This window comes from Papaver somniferum, chromosome 2 (genome assembly GCF_003573695.1).
Source record: "Papaver somniferum cultivar HN1 chromosome 2, ASM357369v1, whole genome shotgun sequence".
Lineage (NCBI taxonomy): Eukaryota > Viridiplantae > Streptophyta > Magnoliopsida > Ranunculales > Papaveraceae > Papaver > Papaver somniferum.
In genome coordinates, this window is record NC_039359.1 from 60,813,225 (window position 1) to 60,836,597 (window position 23,373).

The window sequence follows — 23,373 nt, forward strand, 5'->3', positions numbered from 1 at the left end:
GATGGTCACCTCTGAAACAATTTCGAATGAACTGCAGTATCTGCAGTAGCAAATTTCTTGAGGCTGCTTCAAACGGAGTCTCCAAAATCATTTTTTTTCCGTAATGTGTACTTAATAAACAACAAGTTTAGAAATTTTCTAAGCAAACAACAAAAAAAGAACAGTAGACAAAGAAGAAAAATCTTAAAATTTCCCTTAAACTGTAACTATTTAGCCAACAAATTCTCTGGATCATTTAAAAATATGATACATATGCATGATCGCTGGATTATTCACTACAGAACGTTTGATTGAGTGGAGGATTTTAGGTTTTTTTCCCCAAAAAAATAACCATTTGGGAATTTAAAGTTTCTGCCCCAGATCACGTAACTACCATCTATGTTTATGATTATTAGATTTTACTTGAGAACATTGTAGAGCATGAATTTAATTAAATTGGGGGTTTAAAATTTTCTTCCATCAAAGTACAATCAAGTAATATTAACTGAATCAAAAGAATGGGTTTTAAATCAATCATATAAATACATGATATTTCGTTCTTAAGATTGAATTGTGGGTTGAAAATAATTTTCCCTAAAAATGCAATTATGTAATACTAACTTAAAATCAATTATAGAACATAAACGATTATCTACTCTTATAATTGAATTGGGGGTTTCATTTCACTTACCCATGGAGATGGTAGCTCAAGTAAAAGAGGTGTAAGGTAGGAGACGGCTGGAAACCAGGAGGAAGAAGGGGGTGAATTGAATAGAGAGTCCGAGAGAAGAAAAATCTCTGAAACCTATATGAGACTTGTTATGTATTTGGCAGTGAACCATTAAAGTAGCCCCTTATTTGCTATAAACCCCTACATGTCTTAAGATTATGTCCTTTTTCTGTTAGTAATCACTATTTAGACCTTCATTTTGGTTTTAAACACAGAACAACCCTTACACTGAAAACAAATTTTGCCGCCCCTATTTCCGTGTTGCCCCAAAGACAACCTTCGTTGACTTTTCCTCAGGGACGGCCCTGGGAAGATAAACCAAGTAAGAAAATATTCCCGAGTTTATGGCTTGACAAAGAGAAGATTCAGAGTGATTACGAAGATGTTCTAGGTCATGTGGCTATATAAAGGGTGTTGGTGTATCATAGAAGGGTTACAGAGGGTTTGGGCGGAGATTACAGTGAAGAATCGTCAAGTTACAGGATATTTTTCTGCTGGTGTATAACTGAAGAACACGAAGAACAAACGCTGCCAAAGACTGTCGTTAAAACCCATGGTTTATTCTTGGTTTTGCAACAGTCTTTGCGGCGACAGTCAAACAGTAATAACAACACTTTTCAACTATCGTTCAATGTAACAGTGTATTTGCAGTGACTCACAAGCATTGCAATTACTGATTTTCACCATTTTTGTCTTCTTTTCATCATTTGTAAACACTTTGAGCAATGAAATCATATTTTGAGTGTGCTTCCAATATGATGAGTTAAACCCATCCTCTGGGGCGACGGAGGAAGCCAAGTTTCACAAATGTGGTAATCCTATTAGTTCTTTTTACGACTATTTGTTTCGTATTCAATTGATTTATGAGTTTCATTGAATGGTTGTGATTACAATTGATGGGTCATACTTAGCTTAGATGTTTTGATGCCCCATTCTTTAATTTTACATCCATTACTTTCGAAATCTACCTTAGGCAATGAATTAGAGTCAATGAAACTATATCACATGAGCTATTACTGTTTAGAATTGATATCTGAACCACACGAGTGCGAATAATTGGTGGAAACCTAGCCCCAGTCTCTCCATAATTTTCACAACACATTTTAATTGAGTTTGTTATTTTTATTTATAAAATTTTGTCTAAAAAATATGCTTTCACAAGTCTTGAATGAACCATTACTTACCACTTCTACATTCATTGTAAAAATACCATCAGTACGTTGAATCGATCAATTGGTAAATCCAACCTTTGGTTGACTGAAATTGACTCTAAAATCTCTACAAGTTGAAGGTTTTATTCAAATATATACAAAAAATTGAAAATTTTGACTCAAAAAGGATAAAAAATCTATATGCAAAAGACTCCCCCACACTTAAACTTCACATTGTCCTTAATGTGTAAAACCGATAAATCTGAATTCTGACGTAACAAAAGATAAAACGCAAAAACTGTGTGAATTGGTAAGAAATTTGGAAAAACTCCATTTCACAAAAGTTGTTCATCTACGTCTTTTATACATAGTGTCGAAGGGCACAATATTTCGATAAACTGTATGACAGTTATGGTCTCTGGACTTGAACTACGTGCAGTCTGAATTTTTCTAACGAAAAGGTATTCGTCATAATTTTCTTCTAAAATAGATTCCGCACTCAATGAATTTAAACATGGGTATGCAAATATGATATGAAAACAATAGAAACAAAAAATAAAAGGGTTTAAGATACAAAACCTATGGGTTGCCTCCCATTTAGCGCTTGGTTTAAAGTCGTCAGCCCGGCTCTCTTGTTATCGTCCATATACCAACAATCTGAAAATCTAGTAGTCTACCCAGAAAACAATCTGCAATTCTAATAACAACTTCACACAATAATTAGCATAACATATTAATAACTAATTTGTTATATCTTGAAATTTCCCCCCACACTTAGTCCTTTCTACACTGGAAAGTGGATGGAGAACATATAATATGAGAACTTCTATAGGTTCCTCTTGTTGAACCTGCATTGTGTTAGAATCAAACACATCAAAAATAGTGGATAATTAGAAGAAAAATAATTCTTTAAAACTTTTGAAGCACAAATTCTCAACCCTAAGTGATGTGGATCAAAAGATTTATAAATATGCAAAGGATTAGACAAACCTTCCAGAATGTCTTGTATTACGGGATCCTCATCATTCTTAAAGAATTGCAATGAATTATAAACCTCGTCTGTATCGTGGTCCTCTATCAAACTATTTATCCATTCTTCGTCAGTTGTTGCTTCAATCGTAATCTTAGCATCATTAGAATCCTTGGCTATCTCAATTGGGTCATCCACAACTTCAACCAATTTGGTTTCATTATCAATCTCTATCTCTTCAACAACCTCGTCATCATAATTGGAATCATCTCCTAGAAATTCTAGTTCATTGGTGCAAATCCTAAAATCATTGTATGAGTACGTTACACCATTTATAACAATGGTTATGTCATATTCATTCTCTTCCTTTTGAATAGGCGAGTGATCGTTATAATGATCCGGAGTTGGAATAACTTTACCATTATTGCAAGGACTTTTCAAAGGTTGCTCATCTTCAAGATACTCATAATCGTATATCCATCATTGATCATGGGGACGTCAGAATTAATTTGGCTTTGAGGCCAAACTTCTTCCTTAGTTATTTCCTTCTTAATTTGATCCATTTCTCTTCTTAGGTTGTCAATAACCTCTTGAAGTTATTGAAGTGTATCTTCAGTCTTTTTGTTGTGTTCATCCAGTTGTTGGTTTTCCCGATCCAAACTATTCATAAATTGGTGCATTAGATCTTCGAGAGTAGAAGAACTATCTTTAGGAGCATAACTTTCCGTAGTCTGGTCGTGTTCATCCATCATTTGAATATGCTGGTCCAACTTTTGATTTTCCCGATCCATATTATTCAAAAATCGGTGCATTAAATCTGTAAGACTGGAAGAATCGTGATTATAAGCATAACTATCCCCCCATCCTTGTGGTTGTTCACTTAAATACCCATCATAAGGTTGTTGATATGCATGGGAATAACCATAAGGTTCCGTAGGATATTGATCATAGCCAAAAGATTGGTTTTGATTATACCCATGGAATGGTTGGTAGCTGTCATAATATTGATATTAAAAACCAAATTGATTAACACAATAATACGATGATTGGTCTTGTGCTCCGTACATGTTATGTCCGTAAGGAAACATGATGACTCACAAGAACAAAAGAAAAAATCAATAACAAAAACAAGCTAAACAAATAATAAATCAATTAACAACCGCTCCCCGGCAGCGGCGCCAAAATTTGATGTGTGTCGTAAGTGTAACAAATTAATCAAGATATTTATCACCGATTAAATAATAGTATAGCGGTAGTAAGGATCGTTGAGAGCTGTGTAATTGATATGTTATTTGGAATAGCTAAACAATAAATTACTAAAAAGGGGATTGTTTTGATTATAATAAACACAAAGAATAATAAATAATAAGATGAAAAGATAATTAGGAGTCATTCGCCGTTACCAAACATTGACTTGCATAGTATACTCGTTTACCTTTCGTAAAAATCAATTATCACCAACCGTAGAATACCAGCTAGCTCAGCACTACCACCAAAACTCCTTATACCACGGATACAGAAGCTCTCCAATATCAGATTCTATTCAACGAACCACCAAGTATTAACTCACTCAAGGTGTAATAAAATCGAACACTTTAGAATTTGTGAATTAGGTTGATCCCAGTAGGTAAACTCTTAGCTCAAGGTTCACTTGCTGATGTTGTCTTCACTCGAAATTGCTCCACAGAATCCCTCTGCAAGGTCTCACGATTTCTACTGGTATAGAAAGTTGTTTGACTATTACACTTATCACCCAACTTCTACTAACATTAGACTGATCAAAAGATTAATCCAATTGTACACTTGAACAATATAGTAATCAATCATAAACCCTAGGTATAGAAAAGACAATCGATAATATGATAAAAACTTCGAATTAACTTATATAATAATTAAGCTTCACGCCCAGAACTTTGAATTCATCATAATCAACAAAAGTTTAGCCTCTCATGTTTACACCGTTTCCCGGTTTCCCCCTAAAGGAGTAAACCCTAAAATGTGAATGAAGAACAAAAGAATAATATGAGATGTAAAGATAATATCTGTAAAGACCCGCAAGCTTGTCAACGCTATTAGACTAGTCAAGAGACGATTTAGTCGTAAATGACTCAATTAGTTATTAATTAATAGGAATTAATCTAACAACGACCTAGATATGAAACTAGTATCATTAGATAGATCTCGAAAATTTACGTGGAATGGACTACTCGAACGTGTCATTCGGATTTTGGACGAAGAAGATATCTTCAGAATCACGTGAAGGGAAAAATAGTCATTTTGTGATTTAGCAGATCCGGCTGCCCTTATCCTCTTGAAGAGTGTCCCATTAACCAACTTTGGTCTTATCTACCCAACCGAGAGGATAAACTCGCTCTTATTCTCATTTCTTCTTCTTCATTCTCTATTCTTCTTTCTTTTCCGTTTTTGTTCTCTTCTCTCCTGTTTTTCTTTCTCTGACGAATTTGTGAGATCAAATGGAAGCTCTGAGATCGACAGAAGATGGAGAAGATCATACTGTAGTCAGTAGTGATGGTGATGGTGTCTATTGTGATTCAGACTCGAAGAAAGAAATGAATTAGAAGTTAGGCTTTCTGAGTTTCGTTAGTGATTGAAGATTACTGAGGAATTGAGGATGAAATCAAGTAATTAAGAGGGGTTTCTCTTTAATTGATGATGTGGAGTTGTTTTAATGAAGAGTCTGTGAGTTAGGGTTTCTTAATAAGTTCAAGGAAGATGTAGATGGTGAAGTTGAGAGATTACGAAGAAGATTAAAGATGGGTTTGGTATACTGAGAACAAAGAAGAAGATTTGGGTATTCAGTTTGGGGATTGATTACAGAGAAGAAGTTCATCTGGTGAAGATTTGAGAATTAGGGTTTCTCTTCTTCGCCAAAACAGAAATTAGGTCTTTGGTGGAATTGATTCGGCGTATTAGCAATTCAGAAGTTACTAAAGTTTGGGTAAGCTTCTAATTATTCTAAGTTTGAGATTTTAAATTGAATTGTTTCAATTGTATAGTTATGTAGATGTTATTGGAATTAAGACTTGAGTTTGGGAATGGAATGGAACTGTATTTAGTTGTAGTTTAGGTTTATGTTGATGTTCAGTGATGGGTCCATGTGGAGATGACTCAGTGGTTGGGCTATTGGAGTTTTTAAGGATGTGAATTGCAGGGAGAAGGAAGGATGGTGTTATTAGTGAATATTGAGTGAACTGAGTTTAGATGAATGCTAGGTTTGTTGAGTTGATGAATGTAAGTTATGAGTTTCCTGAAGTGATAATTATGTTGTTGTCGGGATTCAAATCGAGTTTGCAGAATTTCCTGAGTTAATAGTGTTGTTGCTCCAGAGGAACTGAAAAGAGATTTCAGTTGAAGAAGTAATATGGCAGGAAAAGAGGGTTGGAGTTTTGAAGTTAAGAGTGTGTATGTATGCTTGCAGATGGTGTTGTTAGTTGAAATTTATGTATGAAGGGGAGGTTGTTGTGAATGTTCCCCAAAGTGACACTGCAATTGAAACTGCAGTGTCTAGTTATTGTAGAGTAAAAAAGGGATCATGGTGGTGATTCAGAAAAGAAGTGGGACTGCAGATGTAATCAGATGGTGGTAATATTGTTAAAGCTCATAAAACTGTGATTGCAGACTAGGATTGTGTTGTGAAATTGAGTAAGAGAATGGTTGCTGATTTGGAAACTAGTTGTATTTGTAGAAGTTTATGGAGTGATTGGTTTCTGAAGTTTCAGTTCATGAAGAATGATGGATTCAGAGTTGTAGATTGTATTTGCTGTGAAAGCTTGATGTTACTGCAATTTCAGGTAGACATAGTCTTTGTTTGTAAATAGCATTTGAAGTTTGTTACTTTATTTGAATTGATGTTGAAATATAAAATTGGTAGATGAAGGTGTAAGAATTAGACTTGAAGTGACATGTAACATGGTGTGTTTAGTTAACCTTTTCTTTCTGAATTGGTTCAGTCTGACTTAGTTGTGTTTATGTATGACTCAGTTTGTCTGAGTGGGTTAACTCAGTAATTAGGATCTGACCAGTCTTGACTCAGTGGACCTTGACCAAATTGACTAGTTGACCCTGGACTTGACCTGACCTTAGACGTTGACTATTAGTTGACTTGGATGGCCTGGACTTTAGTTAATGGGCTTGCTTAGTGAACTTAGACTTATAACTAGTTTTCTTAATGAACATGAATTTGACCCTTATGGTCCGAATTAGCCTTTGGCCTCTTCTACAAGGTTGTAGATATTCATAAGACATATTTAATGAACTATAGAACCAATCCAATTGAATTAGTAAACCTTAGCTATGCTAATTAGAGAATGAAAATGTGTAAATCCATAAATGGGCTTAGAACCATTAGTTAGACTTGTATGATTCTTGTGTGAGCCTTTTTGGCTAAACTCTTAGAGTTCTTGTGTGATTAACAGTTAGTGTATATTAACAACGATCGATTCAAAGGATGAACCAGTGGATCGTGGATCTCGAGGTAGGCATGGCTTGTCGTCAAAAGAGGTGGGAATACATTTTACTCTTTTGTAACCATTGTTGTTTCTTTTACAAAAGTTTATGTTTTACTCATGCATTATCCGTTTGTGCATTCCATGCATTGATTAGTTTGCATTATGATTATTCTGTTGATTCTTTGAATCTTTCAATGGTTTGGAAAGGACTTGTAATGTTTGTTGTCATATGAATTGTTATGGGAAATGAGAATTTCCACATGTGGTATATAGGATGCGCTCCTTCACATTTATATCTATTATATGTTTATTCGGTGTGGAATTGGCATCAATATTACTATTCAGTGTGGAATTGGCATCAATATTATACATTGTTTGAAGAAGGAGTTTGTCCATATACATGTTTGTTTATTTCAGTGACTTAGTCGCTATGTCTTTATTTGTTTGGGAAAACATGTATTGTTTTCCAACTCTTGCTCGTGATTACTTTAAAGTTAAATGTTATTCCTACTGGGCATCCCTTTTAGGGATGATGTGCTCACCCATTCCCACTATTAGTTTCAGACACAGATCAGAATTGTGCAGCGAAAGCTTCGACGAGTTGAGTCTGTTTGTTAGATTATTTCGGCTATATTTATTATGTTGCATATTATATTTGAAAACCAAATGACTATTGTATATGTATCATCTGAGAGGAGTTCTTGTTTATATATTTCTGAGCGACGCTAGTTTTTGCTTAAGTTTCGTAGCAGATTTCTTAATTGAATAATTAAGTAAATGATTTAGATACTTAGTGCCTCTTTATTTAGTTAATCTCTTGGATTACTGAGCTGCTAGCTTAGGGGGCGCTACAATATCATAACCAGGTCAAGAAGTGTCTTATATAGGTATCCAAATAGTAGAAGCCCCGTGCATCGAATCCCGTGTCAAAGGGTTGCCAAATCTCGCAAAAAAAAATCCCAATATAAGTCTCTACGGCTCTGCCAAAGTCTGGCGGCCGACATTAGATATTGGACTGCACATAAGGCTAAGAATCCCATCCCACTTACTTGATTGATCTAGCATTGGCTTGTCAGTTCCGTGGAACTGACAGCTTATTTTGTCCTTCTCTTATTACGGCCAAGAATTTCCGGCTGTAACTTCTCCTGGATCTTTTCTTCTTTTTATCACGGCTAAGACTTTCTAGCCGTAAGTTTTACTGGATATTTGTTTCTTTTCCACTCTAATTTCGCCATTTCCTTGTAGCTCATCTCGAGCTCAACTGACATCTCTCTTCTCATTCTTCATAACCCATAGTAGCATCACAGACACGGCTACCACCAATGACGAGTATTAACATGATCGCAACTCCGAGACTGCCATAGCTCCCTGTCCATATTGCTGCCATCAACTATCAGCGTCATAACTCCATCCCGATCACCACAGCATCAGAGACTCTCCTTCCTGCCAATAACTTTCAGCATCACCAATAATTCATCGTTGCTGCCATTCATTATCATCATAACCGACAGTCATTCTATCTCCCATTCTTGTCATTGGTATTGGCAGAGAGCTTTCATCATCACCACAGCTCGAGTTCTCAATAGTTTCCGATAATCACCACCAAATTCCATATTCTAACCATCACCACGATACCACGGCGTCGGCATCTCTGTTTAACAGAGCTTGGATAAAACTGATACTCTTCAGTCCATCTACATTCCTCCTCGACTCTCAGATTCAACTCCTCCATTCTCGGAATATCAGACTCTCTAAGGGAATTCTTTCTCCCTGACTTGTATAAGATCGAGTTCCCTCAACAACCATTAACGGTAACAGCTCTATAAAACCATCACATCAGAACCCAGCGTCTCGTTGCTTTCCTTATAAACTCCTCCGTTGCTTCTCGACAGCATTACTGCCAACTCCATCTCAATCACCGGCAGCAGCATATCAAGCTCTTCATCTGTCGCTGGAAACTCCATGATCTTAACATATTCCACCATGCAGTCACCATTCAACAGAGAGCATCATGAGCTCAGGCCAAGCTCTAACTCCCATTCAATCTGTTTACTTCCAACATTATCGCTTCCTTTCTAACTCAGTTGGCTTTTCAGCCGTAACCCTTCTCGTCAGTCGTCACCAGCAACAATTCCTTCTCATTCTTCTTCTCGACTTTTTCTAGCCATTACAGACCCTTAACAATCTATTTCTCTTCCGTCTGTCGCTGGCAATGGCAGCAGCCAAATTTTATCTTCATCTCGATAATCAGCACCATCTACGGTTTGTTGGGTATATAACAAAGATGGAGTGCCCCGAGTAATTCAACAGGCGCCCTTAGTAATCTCATTCAACTGTCAGTCTTGTAAGACTGACAGTGCAATTATCGTTGTACTGTCAGTTCTGAGGAACCGACAAGCTTAGCTTTTCGCCCATAACTTCCTCATATGACATCAGATCGACTTCATTCTTTCGCAATTGGCTGTGTATCTTCGTCCTCTTCAAGATGATAGTAATAACTCCTGCATTTGAACGAGTTCCGTTTAGTCTTTTGGCCATTCTCCGCTTGCAGATTTCACTTTGGAGCTCTTTTCACTTCTTTTTGGATGATTCACCTAAGGAAACACAAATAAGAGAAAATAAACATAATATACAATAATTTGCAAGAATAAAAGCAATTACCAGCATGGAATTGACACTAAATATATGTGAAATATGCACTTATCACTAGGTCTCGTGTTTTTTCTGCATTTGCAGTTTCCTCGTTAACAAAATTTCTGGTGTTTGTGTTATTTCTTTTCCGCATTATATTTTGTTATATAATTAAAATATCACAGGTTGTGCGTTGAATCGATCAATTGGTAAATCCAACCTTTAGTTGTTGATTGAAATTGATTGATCCTTGAACATTGGTATTTGGTACCGTTCAAGTTATTTCCCTTATATTCAATCAGGCTCGCAAATTGTATTTGCTTGATTGCGGATTGAATTGAGAAATTGAGGTATAACTCTTTGATATACTTTTTATTAAGATTGAGTCTAATTGTCTAGTTGATTCTCTTGAAAGTATATTGGAGTTAGTTCATACAGATTGCTAAGAAAAATATTGGGTGAGGTTGTTAGACCCCGCTTTTTCAGATACAAACCAACCAACAGTTAACATAAGCCCTTACTATGCAAATTCTTATAACATAAACACAATCAAGCTGTGTTGAGGTGATCAGTATTCCGCTTACCACTAGAATAATGCTTGGAATTATCAATCTCTTGAATTTTTGAACGCTTGGATCTTGATATCTTCACTCCTTGATATTTTACCTTCCGTTTATGTTTGTTATATTATTCAAACTTGAAGAAGAATAAGGTTTATCCTTACTAACCTTCAACTGATTTGACTCTTGAAAAATTTAAAGCATATTTGTCAGTGTATCATCTCTCTTTTGCAGTTCGTTGACAAATCTCACTTTCTTTTTTATAGTTGAAACACTTAATGTTTTAACTCATGTCTTTTCAAGAAACAAAAATGAAGACCTGATTTGAATATATTTGGTTCAATGCATAAATTATGTTACTTAATTCTACAAAACAATGAAACTTATGGATGATCCTGAGAAATCACAAATATAATATTCATGAGTGGGTGATGTGTCCATCTAATCATCCATATAATTAGATGACGGTCATCAAGTCTGTTATCAAGATTGTAGTATGTAATGTTACATTCATCACAATTGACGTTTTCTGCTACGAGAGAAACATATGTAGTTTCCGCTTCTGAATCATATCAATCAAATGTTTCATCAAAAGTTGTTGCAATATCCATACTACAAGTGTATTTTCATTGATTAGGACATTCATTTTCCAAGTGACCAAAACGTCTACACTTATGGCACTGAGGCATATCTTTGTCATCAGTATGATTGGTACTAAACCATCCCATATAAATAGTTTCTTGATGAATATCATTTTTTTACCATCATATGTTTGTTTTTTATACTTGAAAATCTACTGCACATGTAATTATTATGTTCCTATGTATGTTTCACTACTCTGTTACATTATTACTTTATATTATGAAACCTCAAAATGAAGAGTTGTAAGATGGACCGACATAATAGACGAGGTTCTAGTGGAAACTGTAGCTAAGAAGGTTGCTAAAGGAGGATTTAAATCGATGAATCATGTTATGCTCGAAGTTGAAAGAAAGAAAAACCAGATCGTTACCCATGACAATATCAAGGCACGACTGAAAACAATGAAAAAAGAATATATAATCGCATGACAGGCCTTTTATTGAAAGACAAACCACATGCTATTGCATTTTTATAATTGTTTCAGTACCTACATCATAAGTGATCGAGTAATGGCTTTCTTGCAGGCACACCCCAAAGCTTCGGGTGTTAAGGAAAATCCTATGTAGTTTTATGATCAATAGAAAGTTATAATTGGAAATGAACAGGCTACAAGTGACAGGGAAGTGGAAGCCTATCACTTTTCTTCTCCTCAATTCAAGATCCAACATCTCACTCACAAACTCTCCCTGATATACAATACGAGTCAATAATCAATTAAAGTTTTATACACTTATCTTTTTTACCTGAAATTATATATGATTTATGTATTTGGTTGCACAATCAGATGGTTTTTCTGGTGACAGTGTTCCACTTGATGATTTTGTGAACCCAAACTCTACTCAAAGGGATTCAACTGTCTTTGGGTTTAATACAACCCAACCAAGTGTAGGACCAACACAAAGGAGTAAAAGAATACGTTCTCTTGAAGAAGGTATAAGTTATGGCATTACTGGAATGGTATAAGCTACAAATAGAATTGCTGCAACTTTTAAGGGCCCGAACTGGCAGAAGATTAATGCATCCTTAGAAGTTATCCATAACTAGAAGAAGATACATTTTCTAAGCGGCGACTGTTAGAAATTCGTGGGCCTAACTAACCTCGAAAACCGGCTTCCAAGGTTAGGGTTGCCCAAGGCTTATTAAGCATGGAACCTAGGTTTCCCTAGGCGATGTGGTACTATTTAACACCTCCCCTCAACGACTAGGGCTACATTGAACTGATGGACACGAAAGCCGCTGACAGGGATACACTGACTGATGAGTGGTACGGAAACCACGGATACATTGAACTGATGGACACGAAAGCTTCTGACAGGGATACACTGACTGATGAGTGGTACGAAAACCACGGACACATGCTGGCGGGGATACAGAGTGGTACGAAAACCACGGACACACGGGTAGCGTTGAGAGGGGTCTGGCTCTGATACCATGACAAAGATTATCATGTCATGTATATTCTGAATGATAGGATTGTATTCAACGTATTCAACCAAGATTCAATGGTCTGTTCTTATATACAAGAAACAGAGATACTGGTGTATGACACATCTAGACCAAGTCACCCCCGTTTGAACATGTTACTTCTTAAATTATGATTTCCCTATTCTAAAACTTATATAACTTATTAAGTTTTCTAGTTTGGTATGATTTCCTTTTCTAGTTTTATTACTTTTAGGAAATAGTGAAGCCTATATAAGAAGGTCTAACCTTGTAGAATTTACACATTCAACATTATTATCTTATTTGATTTATCAAAGATATTTTATTTAGTTATTGTTCTCTAGTTTTCTTATAGATTTTGTAAATCTATTGATTCCACACTAGTTTTTCACTATCTTTTGGATCCTTGATCCAAATTATTACGCTTCCGCTACGTCAAGTGGTACCAGAGCCTCGATTGATAGCCTCCACTAACATGGGTGATAAGAAGAGTGAAGAGTTAAGGACTAGTTTGAAGAAAGACCTAGAAGCTGATGTGAAAGCAATCGGAATCAGGCTAAAAACGAAGTTAACCACTGAATTAACCACAGTGATAGATGAACGTTTTGAAGATTTCAAAGAGTAGTTTTCTACCAAGTTCATGGGACACGAAGGAAAGAAATTAATTGGAGAATTACCTAAAACCCAAGCTGGAATTGCCCATTCTCATACTTCTACCCTTCCCAACTCCGCCACTCAAACCCCTCTAGTCACTTCCCAACCTTCTTACAGCCATGATACTTCCAGAAATAAGTCATATTACCATCCATTATTCACTACTCCAACTTAATTTTCCTGTACTCCTTACTCAACCCCACAATTTGAATCTTTCGAAGATTTCAGCTCTTACTCTTCTCCCCATAACTTAAACAAATCTTCTACAAAGCAGCAAGCAGTGGATGTTGAAGATTGTGAGCCATATTATTATCCTCCACCATCACGCCATCAGAGGAACATGGAAAATCCGCAAACCTATCGCCCCAAGGCTGATATAACTCCGTTTGATGGACTTCTACACATTGAAGATTTCTTATATTGGTTGTGTACAGTTGATCGTTTCCTTTCTTATATGCGCATACCTGAAGATCAACAAGTAGAACTTGTTGCTTTCAAGCTTACGGGACCAGCCTCCTCATGGTGGGATCATCTTCAACTAGAAAGAGCCAACCAAGGAATGCGACAAGTTCAATCCTGGCCAGCCATGAATCAATTATTGAAGAAGAGGTTTATGCCTCCGGATTACATGCAAACCTTATTCATCACCTTACAAAACTGTCATCAAGGAAACCGTTCAGTACAAGAATATGTGACTGAATTTTCTCATTCATTGTCTCGGAATCAGCTGAATGAGACGGTTGATCAAACAATTGGACGTTTCATCAATGGACTTGATTGGAATATACAAGAAAGGTTAGCTACTCAACAATATACTTCTCTTCATGCTGTCATTAATAATGCTCTAAAGATAGAATCTTTCATGCTTTCTCCACAACCATGCCCAAAAACCTTATCCTTTAGCCCTATAAAACCTCTATTTCAAAGTTTTTCTAATAGGCAACAACCATCTCCATACTAATCTCGTATTTATCCTACTCCCACTACCACTACCACCCAACCATCTTCTTCCCAAACCCCACCTGCCACGAAGGCTCCACCACCTCCACCCCAACCTAATAATTCCCAACCCATTAGGTCAAAACCTCCAAACCCTTATGCCTACCCAACTGAAAACAAGTGTTATAAGTGTAAGCAACCAGGGCACACATCAAATCAATGTAGAAGTGGGTGTATATTAATGACCGAAGAAGAATCTGTTGTGTATGAGGAAGAAAGTGAAAATGTTCATAGAAATATCGAAGATATACAAGCATATGCGCAGGAAGGAGATGAAAGTGATCATGTATCTTATGTTATTCGAAATCTATTGTCCATTCCTTGTGTTGACTATCCAACCTGTAATCGTCTATTCCGCACTCAATGCCGTGTGCAAGACAAGATATGTGATATGATCATTGATAGTGGAATTTGTCAAAATATTGTTTCATCCAGATTGGTGGAAAAGCTGTAATTATCTACTCATCCACATCCTAAAACATACTCCATTGGTTGGATTGATGATAACAACAAAAAGAATGTAGATTCTCAATGTTTTGTGTCATTTAAAATTGGAGCATACAACGAGACAGTGGTTTGTGATGTTGTGGACATTACTGCTTTCCACATATTACTTGGACGTCCATGGCTATATGATGTAGATGTCACTTATCGAGGTAAGGCTAATACATATTCGTTTAATGTACAATGGTAGCAAAATCACATTGCAACCATATTACGCGAAACCTAAGCCAAGTTTACAACAAGAACAAACTACGATGTTGGTTTCCCCGGACATCTTAGCCGATGCACGAGAATCAGGTACGATCTATTCCTTAGTTGTACAGCCTTCTACTCCTGATCTTCCTACAACTATTCCTACTCAAGTGCAGTCCTTACTAGATGAGTTTGCATGTGTTTTACCATATGATATGCCTGATTCTTTGCCACCTATGAGAAATATTCAACACCAAATAGATCTCATGCCTGGTGCAAGTTTTCCTAATCTTCTACACTACCATATGAGCCATAAGGAGCACGATATACTTCGAAGACAAGTGGATGAATTGTTGTCTAAAGGTTTCATACAACCTAGTTTGAGCCCTTGTGCTGTTCCAGCCCTTCTTGTGCAAAAAAACGATGGAACTTGGCGTATGTGTATTGATAGTAGAGTTGTTAACAAGATCACGATCAGTTATCGTTTCCCAATTCCAAGATTAGATGATATGCTTGACATGCTCTCCGATTCCATAATATTTTCGAAGATTGATCTTATAAGTGGGTATCATCAAATCAGAATTAGGCTTGGAGATGAATGGAAGACTGCGTTTAAGACAAAAGATAGTCTCTTTGAGTGGCTTGTTATGCCATTTGGTTTGTCTAATGCTCCAAGTACATTCATGAGACTTATGAATCAAGTATTACAGCCTTTCATTGGTAAGTTTTTTGTGGTTTATTTCGAGGACATTCTTATCTATTCTAAATCTGAAGAGGAACATCGCTCTCACTTGTGGGATGTTTTCAATGCTCTCCAGGAGAATGAGTTATTTATAAATCTGAAGAAGTGTCAATTTTTCACTTTAAAGGTTCTGTTTTTGGGTAACGTTGTTTCTGCTGATGGTATTCAAGTAGATAATTCCAAAATCACATATATTCGTGATTGGCCTACTCCGAAGACAGCATCTGAAGCTCGAAGTTTTCATGGTTTAGCTTCCTTTTACCGTCGATTTATAAGGGATTTCAGCTCTATCACAACTCCTATTACTGACAGTTGGAAGGATAAAAGGTTCTTATGGACACATGAAGCTGAATTAAGTTTTCAATTACTAAAAGAAAGACTTACCTCTGCTCTTATCCTTGCATTACCTGATTTCAACAAGCTTTTTGAAGTACATTCTGATGCTTCCATATTAGGAGTTGGTGCTGTTTTGTCCCAAGAAGGTAAACCCATTGAATTTCTTAGCGGAAAACTCACCGAAGCTCGCCAAAAGTGGTCCACCTATGAGTTAGAGTTCTATGCTGTGATTCGTGCACTACGTAAATGAAGACATTACTTAATACACAAGGACTTTGTCTTGTATACTGATCACCAAGCCCTCAAGTATATTCGGAATCAATCACCATCCAATAGAATGCATGCTAGTTGGATTTCTACCTTACAAGAATATACGTTCTCCATTCAGCACAAGTCTGGTTTGAACAACAAAGTTGCTGATGAACTTAGCCGTTTCAATAATCATAGCGCTCGCGAGTTGCTCCTTGTTACTACCGTGCTGAAGTGATTGCTTTTGACTCTCTTAAGGAATTGTATCCTACCGATCCAGGATTTTCATTACTATGGCAAAATGTTCTTCCAAGCAACAAGGTACGGGCAATTTTGCTTTACATAATGGGTTTCTTTTCAAAAGTAGTCGTTTATGCATTCCCGATGGTTCCATTCGTGAGCACCTTATTAAGGAGTTACATAGTAGTGGTCTTTCTGGCCATTTTGGGCGAGATAAGACAATATCTCTAGTCGAAGCTCGTCACTTTTGGAATTCTCTCAAAAAGGATGTCCATGATTTTGTACGACGTTGTATGGTTTGTCAACGAAGTAAGGGTCATGCACAAAATACAGGATTATACATTCCTCTCCCAGTTGCAGATGCACCTTAAGAAGATATATCAATGGATTTTGTGCTAGGTTTACCAAGAACCTAAAGAGCTCATGATTCAGTTTTTGTGGTTGTTGATCACTTTTCAAAAATGGCACACTTCATTCCTTGCAAGAAGATTATGGATTCTGTAACCACAACAAATCTATTCTTCCATGAGATAGTACGTTTGCATGAAATTCCAAAGACCATTACTTATGATCGAGACACTAAGTTCTTAAGTTGGTTTTGAAAGACACTTTGGACTCGTCTCCAAACCAAACTGCAGTTTAGTAGCACAGCTCACCCTCAAAAAGATGGGAAAACTGAAGTAGTAAATCGATCATTAGGAAATCTTATTCGTTGTTTATCTGGAGACAAGCCACGACAGTGGGATTTATCTCTTGCTCAAGCTGAATTTGCCTAAAATTCAGTTCTTAATCGATCCATAGGTTATGCACCTTTTCAAATCATTTATTCTAAGGTCCCTAACCACACATTGGATCTTATCTCTTTACCATCAATACCTAGTTCCAATGTTGCAGCTGCTCACATGATCGAGTACCTACAAGTACTACATGATAAGGTCAAGAAAACTTGGAAGCTGCTAATGCTAAGTATAATCTAGATTCTGATCGTCGACGATGTTTTCGGTCTTATGAAGTTGGCGATCTAGTTATGGTGTACTTAAGCAAGGATCATTTTTCTACTGGTACCTACAACAAGACGAAGTACAAGAAGATTGGCCCCATTTGCATTCTCAAGAAGATCATCCACAATGCTTACGTTGTTGACCTACCACCTCATATGAATATATCGTCCACATTCAACGTTAAGGATATTTTTCCTTATTTTCCAGGCGATGAGGTTTCTCTTCCAACACCGAACTCGGGGTCGAGTTCTTTTCAAGAAGGGGGGCCTGATGTAGGACACATATAGACCAAGTCACCCCCGTTTGAACATGAAGTCAAACCTTATTTTATTTCTAGTATTACTTCTTAAGTCATGATTTCCAAATTCTAGAACTTTTAGAACTTATTAAGTTTCCTAGTTTGGTATGATTTCCTTTTCTAGTTTTATTACTTTTAGGAAATAGTGAAGCCTATATAAGAAGGCCTAACCTTGTAGAATTTACACATTCAACATTATTATATTATTTGATTTATCAAAGATATTTTATCTAGTTATTGTTCTCTAGTTTTCTTATAGCTTTTGTGAATCTATTGATTTCACACTAGTTTTCACTACCTTTTGGATCCTTGATCCAAATTATTACGCTTCAGCTACGTCAGATACAAAAGGAAACAAGATATACAAGATATGCAAGATAAGGGAAACAAAGATATACAAGATATACATGCCATGCAGAAAAAGATTATTATCCCAAGAATCTAGGACAATATCTTTTAACACCCTCCCTCAAACTCAAGATGGTTCAACACACATGTTGAGTTTGGAAATTAAGAATCGTAGGCGAACTGAAGTCAGTGTTTTGGTGAAAAGATCAGAATGTTGCAACTCTGAGCGAACAAATGGTAAGACAATAGTCTGTCGCTTGAAGTGATGTCTTAAAAAATGACAATCAATCTCAATATGCTTCATCCGTTCATGAAACACGTCATTATGAGCAATGTGAATAGCAGCCTTATTATCACAACACAATGGAGTTGGATCTGATAGATGAACTCCCATATATTCAAGAAGCCATCTTAACCAAACAATCTCAGAAGTTGTATGAGCAAGAGCTCGATACTTAGCCTCAAAACTAGACCGAGATACTACATTTTGTTTCTTACTACGCCAAGAGATCAAAGAATCACCTAGAAATACATAGTAGCCTGTGGTTGAACGTCTATCTGTGATGTCACCAGCCCAGTCTGAATCTGAATATGCACGAAGAGAAAGATCAGAAGTATATGAAAACTTTACACCTTTATATAGGGTACCTTTTATATAACGTAATATCCGAAGTAAAGCAGCATAATGGGTGGATCTTGGAGCTGACATAAACTGACTAACTACATGAACTGCATGGCTTATGTCCGGTCTTGTGATAGTCAGATAATTAAGGCTTCCCACCAGTTGACGGTACAATGTAGGTTTGGACAATGGTTTTCCATAAAAAATATTGAGCTTAATGTTGAGTTCAAGCGATGTATCTGCAGTTTTATTATCTGTTAACCCAACACGCTGAAGAATGTCTGAAGCATACTTTACTTGTGAGATGAAGTAACCATCAGATGATTTATCTACTTATATGCCAAGAAAATACCTTAAAATACCTAAGTCTTTCATTTCAAAACATGAACTGAGATAAAGTTTAAGAGCATTAATTCCTTCTAAATCGTCACCTGTGATAACCATATCATATACATATAAAAGAAGAATAACCATACCCTTCGTAGTTGACCGAGTGAACATTGCTGAGTCATATGCACTTTGATTGAATCCGTACTGAAGAATAGCATTGGAAAACTTCTCAAACCAAGCACGTGGTGCTTGTTTGAGGCCATACAAGGCTTTTCGAAGCTTACAAACTTGATTTGGAGAGTGAGGCATTCCCGGTGGTGGTCTCATATACACTTCTTCTTGAAGTTCTCCATTAAGAAAGGCGTTCTTGACATTCATTTGATGAAGATTCCAATTACGAGCAGCAACAACAGCAAGAAGTGTACGTACAGTGGTCATACGAGCAACGTGAGCATATGTTTCTTCATAGTCTATACCATATTCTTGTGTATATCCTTGAGAAACCAAACGAGATTCGTGGCGTTCTATCTCACCTGCTGAGTTGGTTTTGATCTTGTACACCCATATACTTCCAATATCAGTTTTCCCTGGTGGAAAATCAACCATATCCCATGTACCAGCATCCATGTGTGCAGTTAGTTATTCTCTCATTGATGTTTTCCAGACTGGGCTTAATGATGCTTCCCTGTAAGATTTTGGTTCATGTATAGATAAAATGGATGATAAAAAGTAGTGATAATGTGATAACCTGGATGGTGGTCGACTAACGCGTGGAGGTAATGCGTCATTTTCAGGCACAAGATCCCTTTCTTGAGATGCATTGTCAGGATTGTCCATAGAGTGGTCACGAGCATCTTCAAAATTTTCTGGAGGAATGACTTATGTATCATCGGAAGGAGTGGAAGGAGTAGTGGTTGATGGAGATCTAGGTGGAGACACATTATCAAAAGGATCTAGATAAGTAATCTGTTCTAGAGTTGATGACTTACTGATAGGAAGAGACCAAAAAGGTATATTTTCCCAAAATGTAACATGACGAGAAACACGTAATCGTCGACTCTCTGGATCATAACATCGATAACCCTTTTGTTCAATACCATATCCTAGAAACACACATATAGCATTCTTTTTTCTAAGTTTGTTTCGTTCTCGTTCTGTGAGGAGAACAAAACATGTTGAACCAAAGGCATGAAGTTCATAATAATTTGGTTTCTTACTATAGAGACATTCATATGGTGACATTCCTCCTATGATTATAGATGGAATGCGATTGATTGTATAAACTGCAGTAAGAACTGAATCACCCCAAAAATTAGAGGGAACATATGCTGAAAGAAGTTGAGTTCTAGCTGTTTCTACGACGTGACGATGTTTTCTTTCTGTGATACCATTTTGCTCTGGAGTTTCAGTACAAGACAATTGAAGAAGAGTACCTTCTGTTTTAAGGAAGTCTTTTAAAGAAGTTGATATGTATTCACCCTCTTGATCAACACGAAAAGTTTTGATTGATTTTCCAAATTGTGTTTTGACCATTCTAGAAAATTCTGTGTATATTTTCAAAAATTCTGTCTTAGAACTGAAGAGGTATAACCATGTAAAACGAGAGAAATCATCAATGAAGACAACATAATATAAAACCCCTCCCTTGGTGGCAATGGGAGACTTTCCCCACGCATCTGAGTGAATAAGATCAAATGGTTCAACAAAATGAATAATGCTATTATTAAAAAGGAGTGCAGGTTGTTTACCCAACTTACAGGAGATGCAATGAGGTTCTTTATCAACCTGAAGTGTTCCTAATAATCCTTTATGAATCATATATCTAAGACGAGAAAAGGAAACATGTCCTAACTTAGAATGCCAAGACATAAATGGAGACATAGTGGAGGTGAGGGAAGTTGCAGTTGCAGCAGAAAATTTATTCTTTGACAGTTGAAGAACAATAAGAGTTTCAAGGACATATAGACGACCAACTCTACGGCCTATCCCAACAAGCTTCTCTGTCTTGGGATCCTGTATTACACAACCAAAGGAAAATAAGTAGATGTTAAGACCTTGATTACACAGTTGCCCAATTGATATAAGATTCATTTTTAACTCTGGAACAAGTAGCACATCTGATATATATGTCTTATCCGAGACTTTAACCTGACCAATATGACTAGCAGCTATTTCAGATCTATTTGCAGTTTGTATTTTTGGTGTATCAATGGGATGCTTGTTCTCAAAAACATTAGAATTACATATCATATGATTGGAGGAACCTGAGTCAAGAAACCATCCATTTAAAAGAATACCCGATGAAACTGAGAAGGCAGAGGTTGCTGTAGAATTATTATTACCAATTGCAAGGGCTTGTTTGAGCATCTCTTGAATGTCTGCAAGATTATTTGGTGTAGGTACTGATGATTCATGGCTTCTTTCCAATGCAGGTGCTGCAAGAATAGATGGTGCTGGTGTGTATGTTGATGCAAAACCATTTAACCTTCTTTTTTCTCACATATTTCTTGAAGATGGAGAAGTGCAATTTCCTACAATATGACCTGGTTCTTTACAATAGTTGCATACCATTTGAGAATTTGATCCTTGATGTGTTGGAGCATGAGAGACTGATGTTTGTGACACACTCTGTGTAGATGGTACGGTGCAGTTCCTTGCCAAGTGACCAGGTTTCTTGCAGTTGTAGCACTGAGTCTATGATATATCACGAGAGTTTCTCTGGGAATTGAATTGGTTTTTAAAACTTGTACGTGAAGGCACTGCAAACACAACAAGTATCTCAGGTTTAATCCTTTTTCGAGTTTCTTCAATAATAAGTTCGGATAATGCAGCTTCTACGGTTGGAAGAGGTGATCAATGAAGGATTGAATCTCTTACAGTCTTGAAATCATCTCTTAATGCCATTAGGAGTTGAACAAGTAGTGATTCTTCTCTGTATTTATGTCATAGCTCGATATCTGCAGTCCAATTGGGTTCCATAAGCGCTAGTTGATTCCAAACAATTGACATCTCAGAATGAAAATATGAGATTGACTGATCCATTTGTTGCTTCATAGATCTGATTTCTTGTTCTAGTTTGTAGCATTGAGCAAAGTTGATTTGGATGTATCTCTTTGAAAGAAAATCCCAGGCTTCTTTGGCAGTTTCAAAACCAGTAAGCTGCATACTTATGGAGGTGATTACTGTATTGCTTATCCATGTCACTATCTTGTGGTTGTTGATCTCCCAGTCTTCAATGCTTTCTTTTTCAGTTTCTTTGTCTTTGTCTTTGTCTTTGCTAGACTCAACTTGTTTATCTTGAATGACAATACCAGAAGCAGCACTAGGCTTTTTGGCTTTACCATCAATATATTTCCACATAGCTTTTCCTTTGAGAAAACCTCTCATAAGGAAGGACCAATGATTATAGTTTGTTCCACCAAAATTCACAGTAATAGGTTGGTGATCTTCACGCGACATGTTGAACGATAACAGGAAGGAAAACTAGGGTTTGAGTTTTACGATCTAACACAAACAGGATAGAGATGGGATGGTTTGACAGGAATTGATCTTGTTGTTGTTTGCTGTTACAGCGGAAGATGGATTGTTAAATATTGCCAGGCTCTGATGCCATGTTAGTAATCCATGGGCCTAAGTAACCTCGAAAACCGGCTTGCAAGGTTAGGGTTGCCCAAGGCTTATTAAGCATGGAACCTAGGTTTCCCTAGGCGATGTGGTACTATTTAACAGAAAATACTCAATAAGAATCCGTAGATGACTCAATATTTCTTATCATTGTCCGAATGAAGGAAGCTAGCATAAATAAAGATGAAGCTTCAAAAAAATATAATTACGGTTTCCATTTCTTAGAACCTTTTTCCCACATATTTCATAATGTTTGGATTTTTGATGTTTTATTTGCTTTTATGACTTACAATTTAGATCAATAAATATGACAATTATATTCTTTCTGTGCAATTACGTAATCGAATGGTAGAAATTATCTTTTCCATGGAATAGCTACCTGAAATGGAGGAATTTGCAATTCCATGGAAAGAGTTTCCAGAAATCAAGCTTATTCCATGAAACTAATTCCCTACTATCAAACATATTCTAAAATATGTTTTAAATTTAATTCCGCGAAATCTCAACGACACCTTTATTTGCTCCGAAGGATACTGATTCCATGAAATATACTTTCCATACAATTGTTTCTTTTCGTAGTTATCAAACGCAGGGTAATTGGAATTTATGCTGAGATTAGGGAGCAAAGATTCAAGAGCCTACTTTGAAATGGGCCGTTA

At 36.6% G+C, this 23,373-nt stretch overlaps 1 long non-coding RNA gene across 2 annotated transcripts; it reads left to right on the forward strand.

The window, feature by feature from the left end:
* Positions 1–5,228: 5,228 nt before the first annotated feature.
* LOC113347801 lies at positions 5,229–12,730 on the forward strand. 2 transcript variants are annotated; one of them, XR_003359252.1, is made up of 3 exons: positions 5,229–6,642; positions 7,267–7,351; positions 11,657–12,730. It is a non-coding gene; the product is annotated as an uncharacterized LOC113347801 (long non-coding RNA). The 2 variants fall into 2 exon arrangements; XR_003359253.1 differs by lacking the exon at positions 11,657–12,730 and adding an exon at positions 7,858–8,039.
* The last annotated feature ends 10,643 nt before the right edge of the window (positions 12,731–23,373 follow it).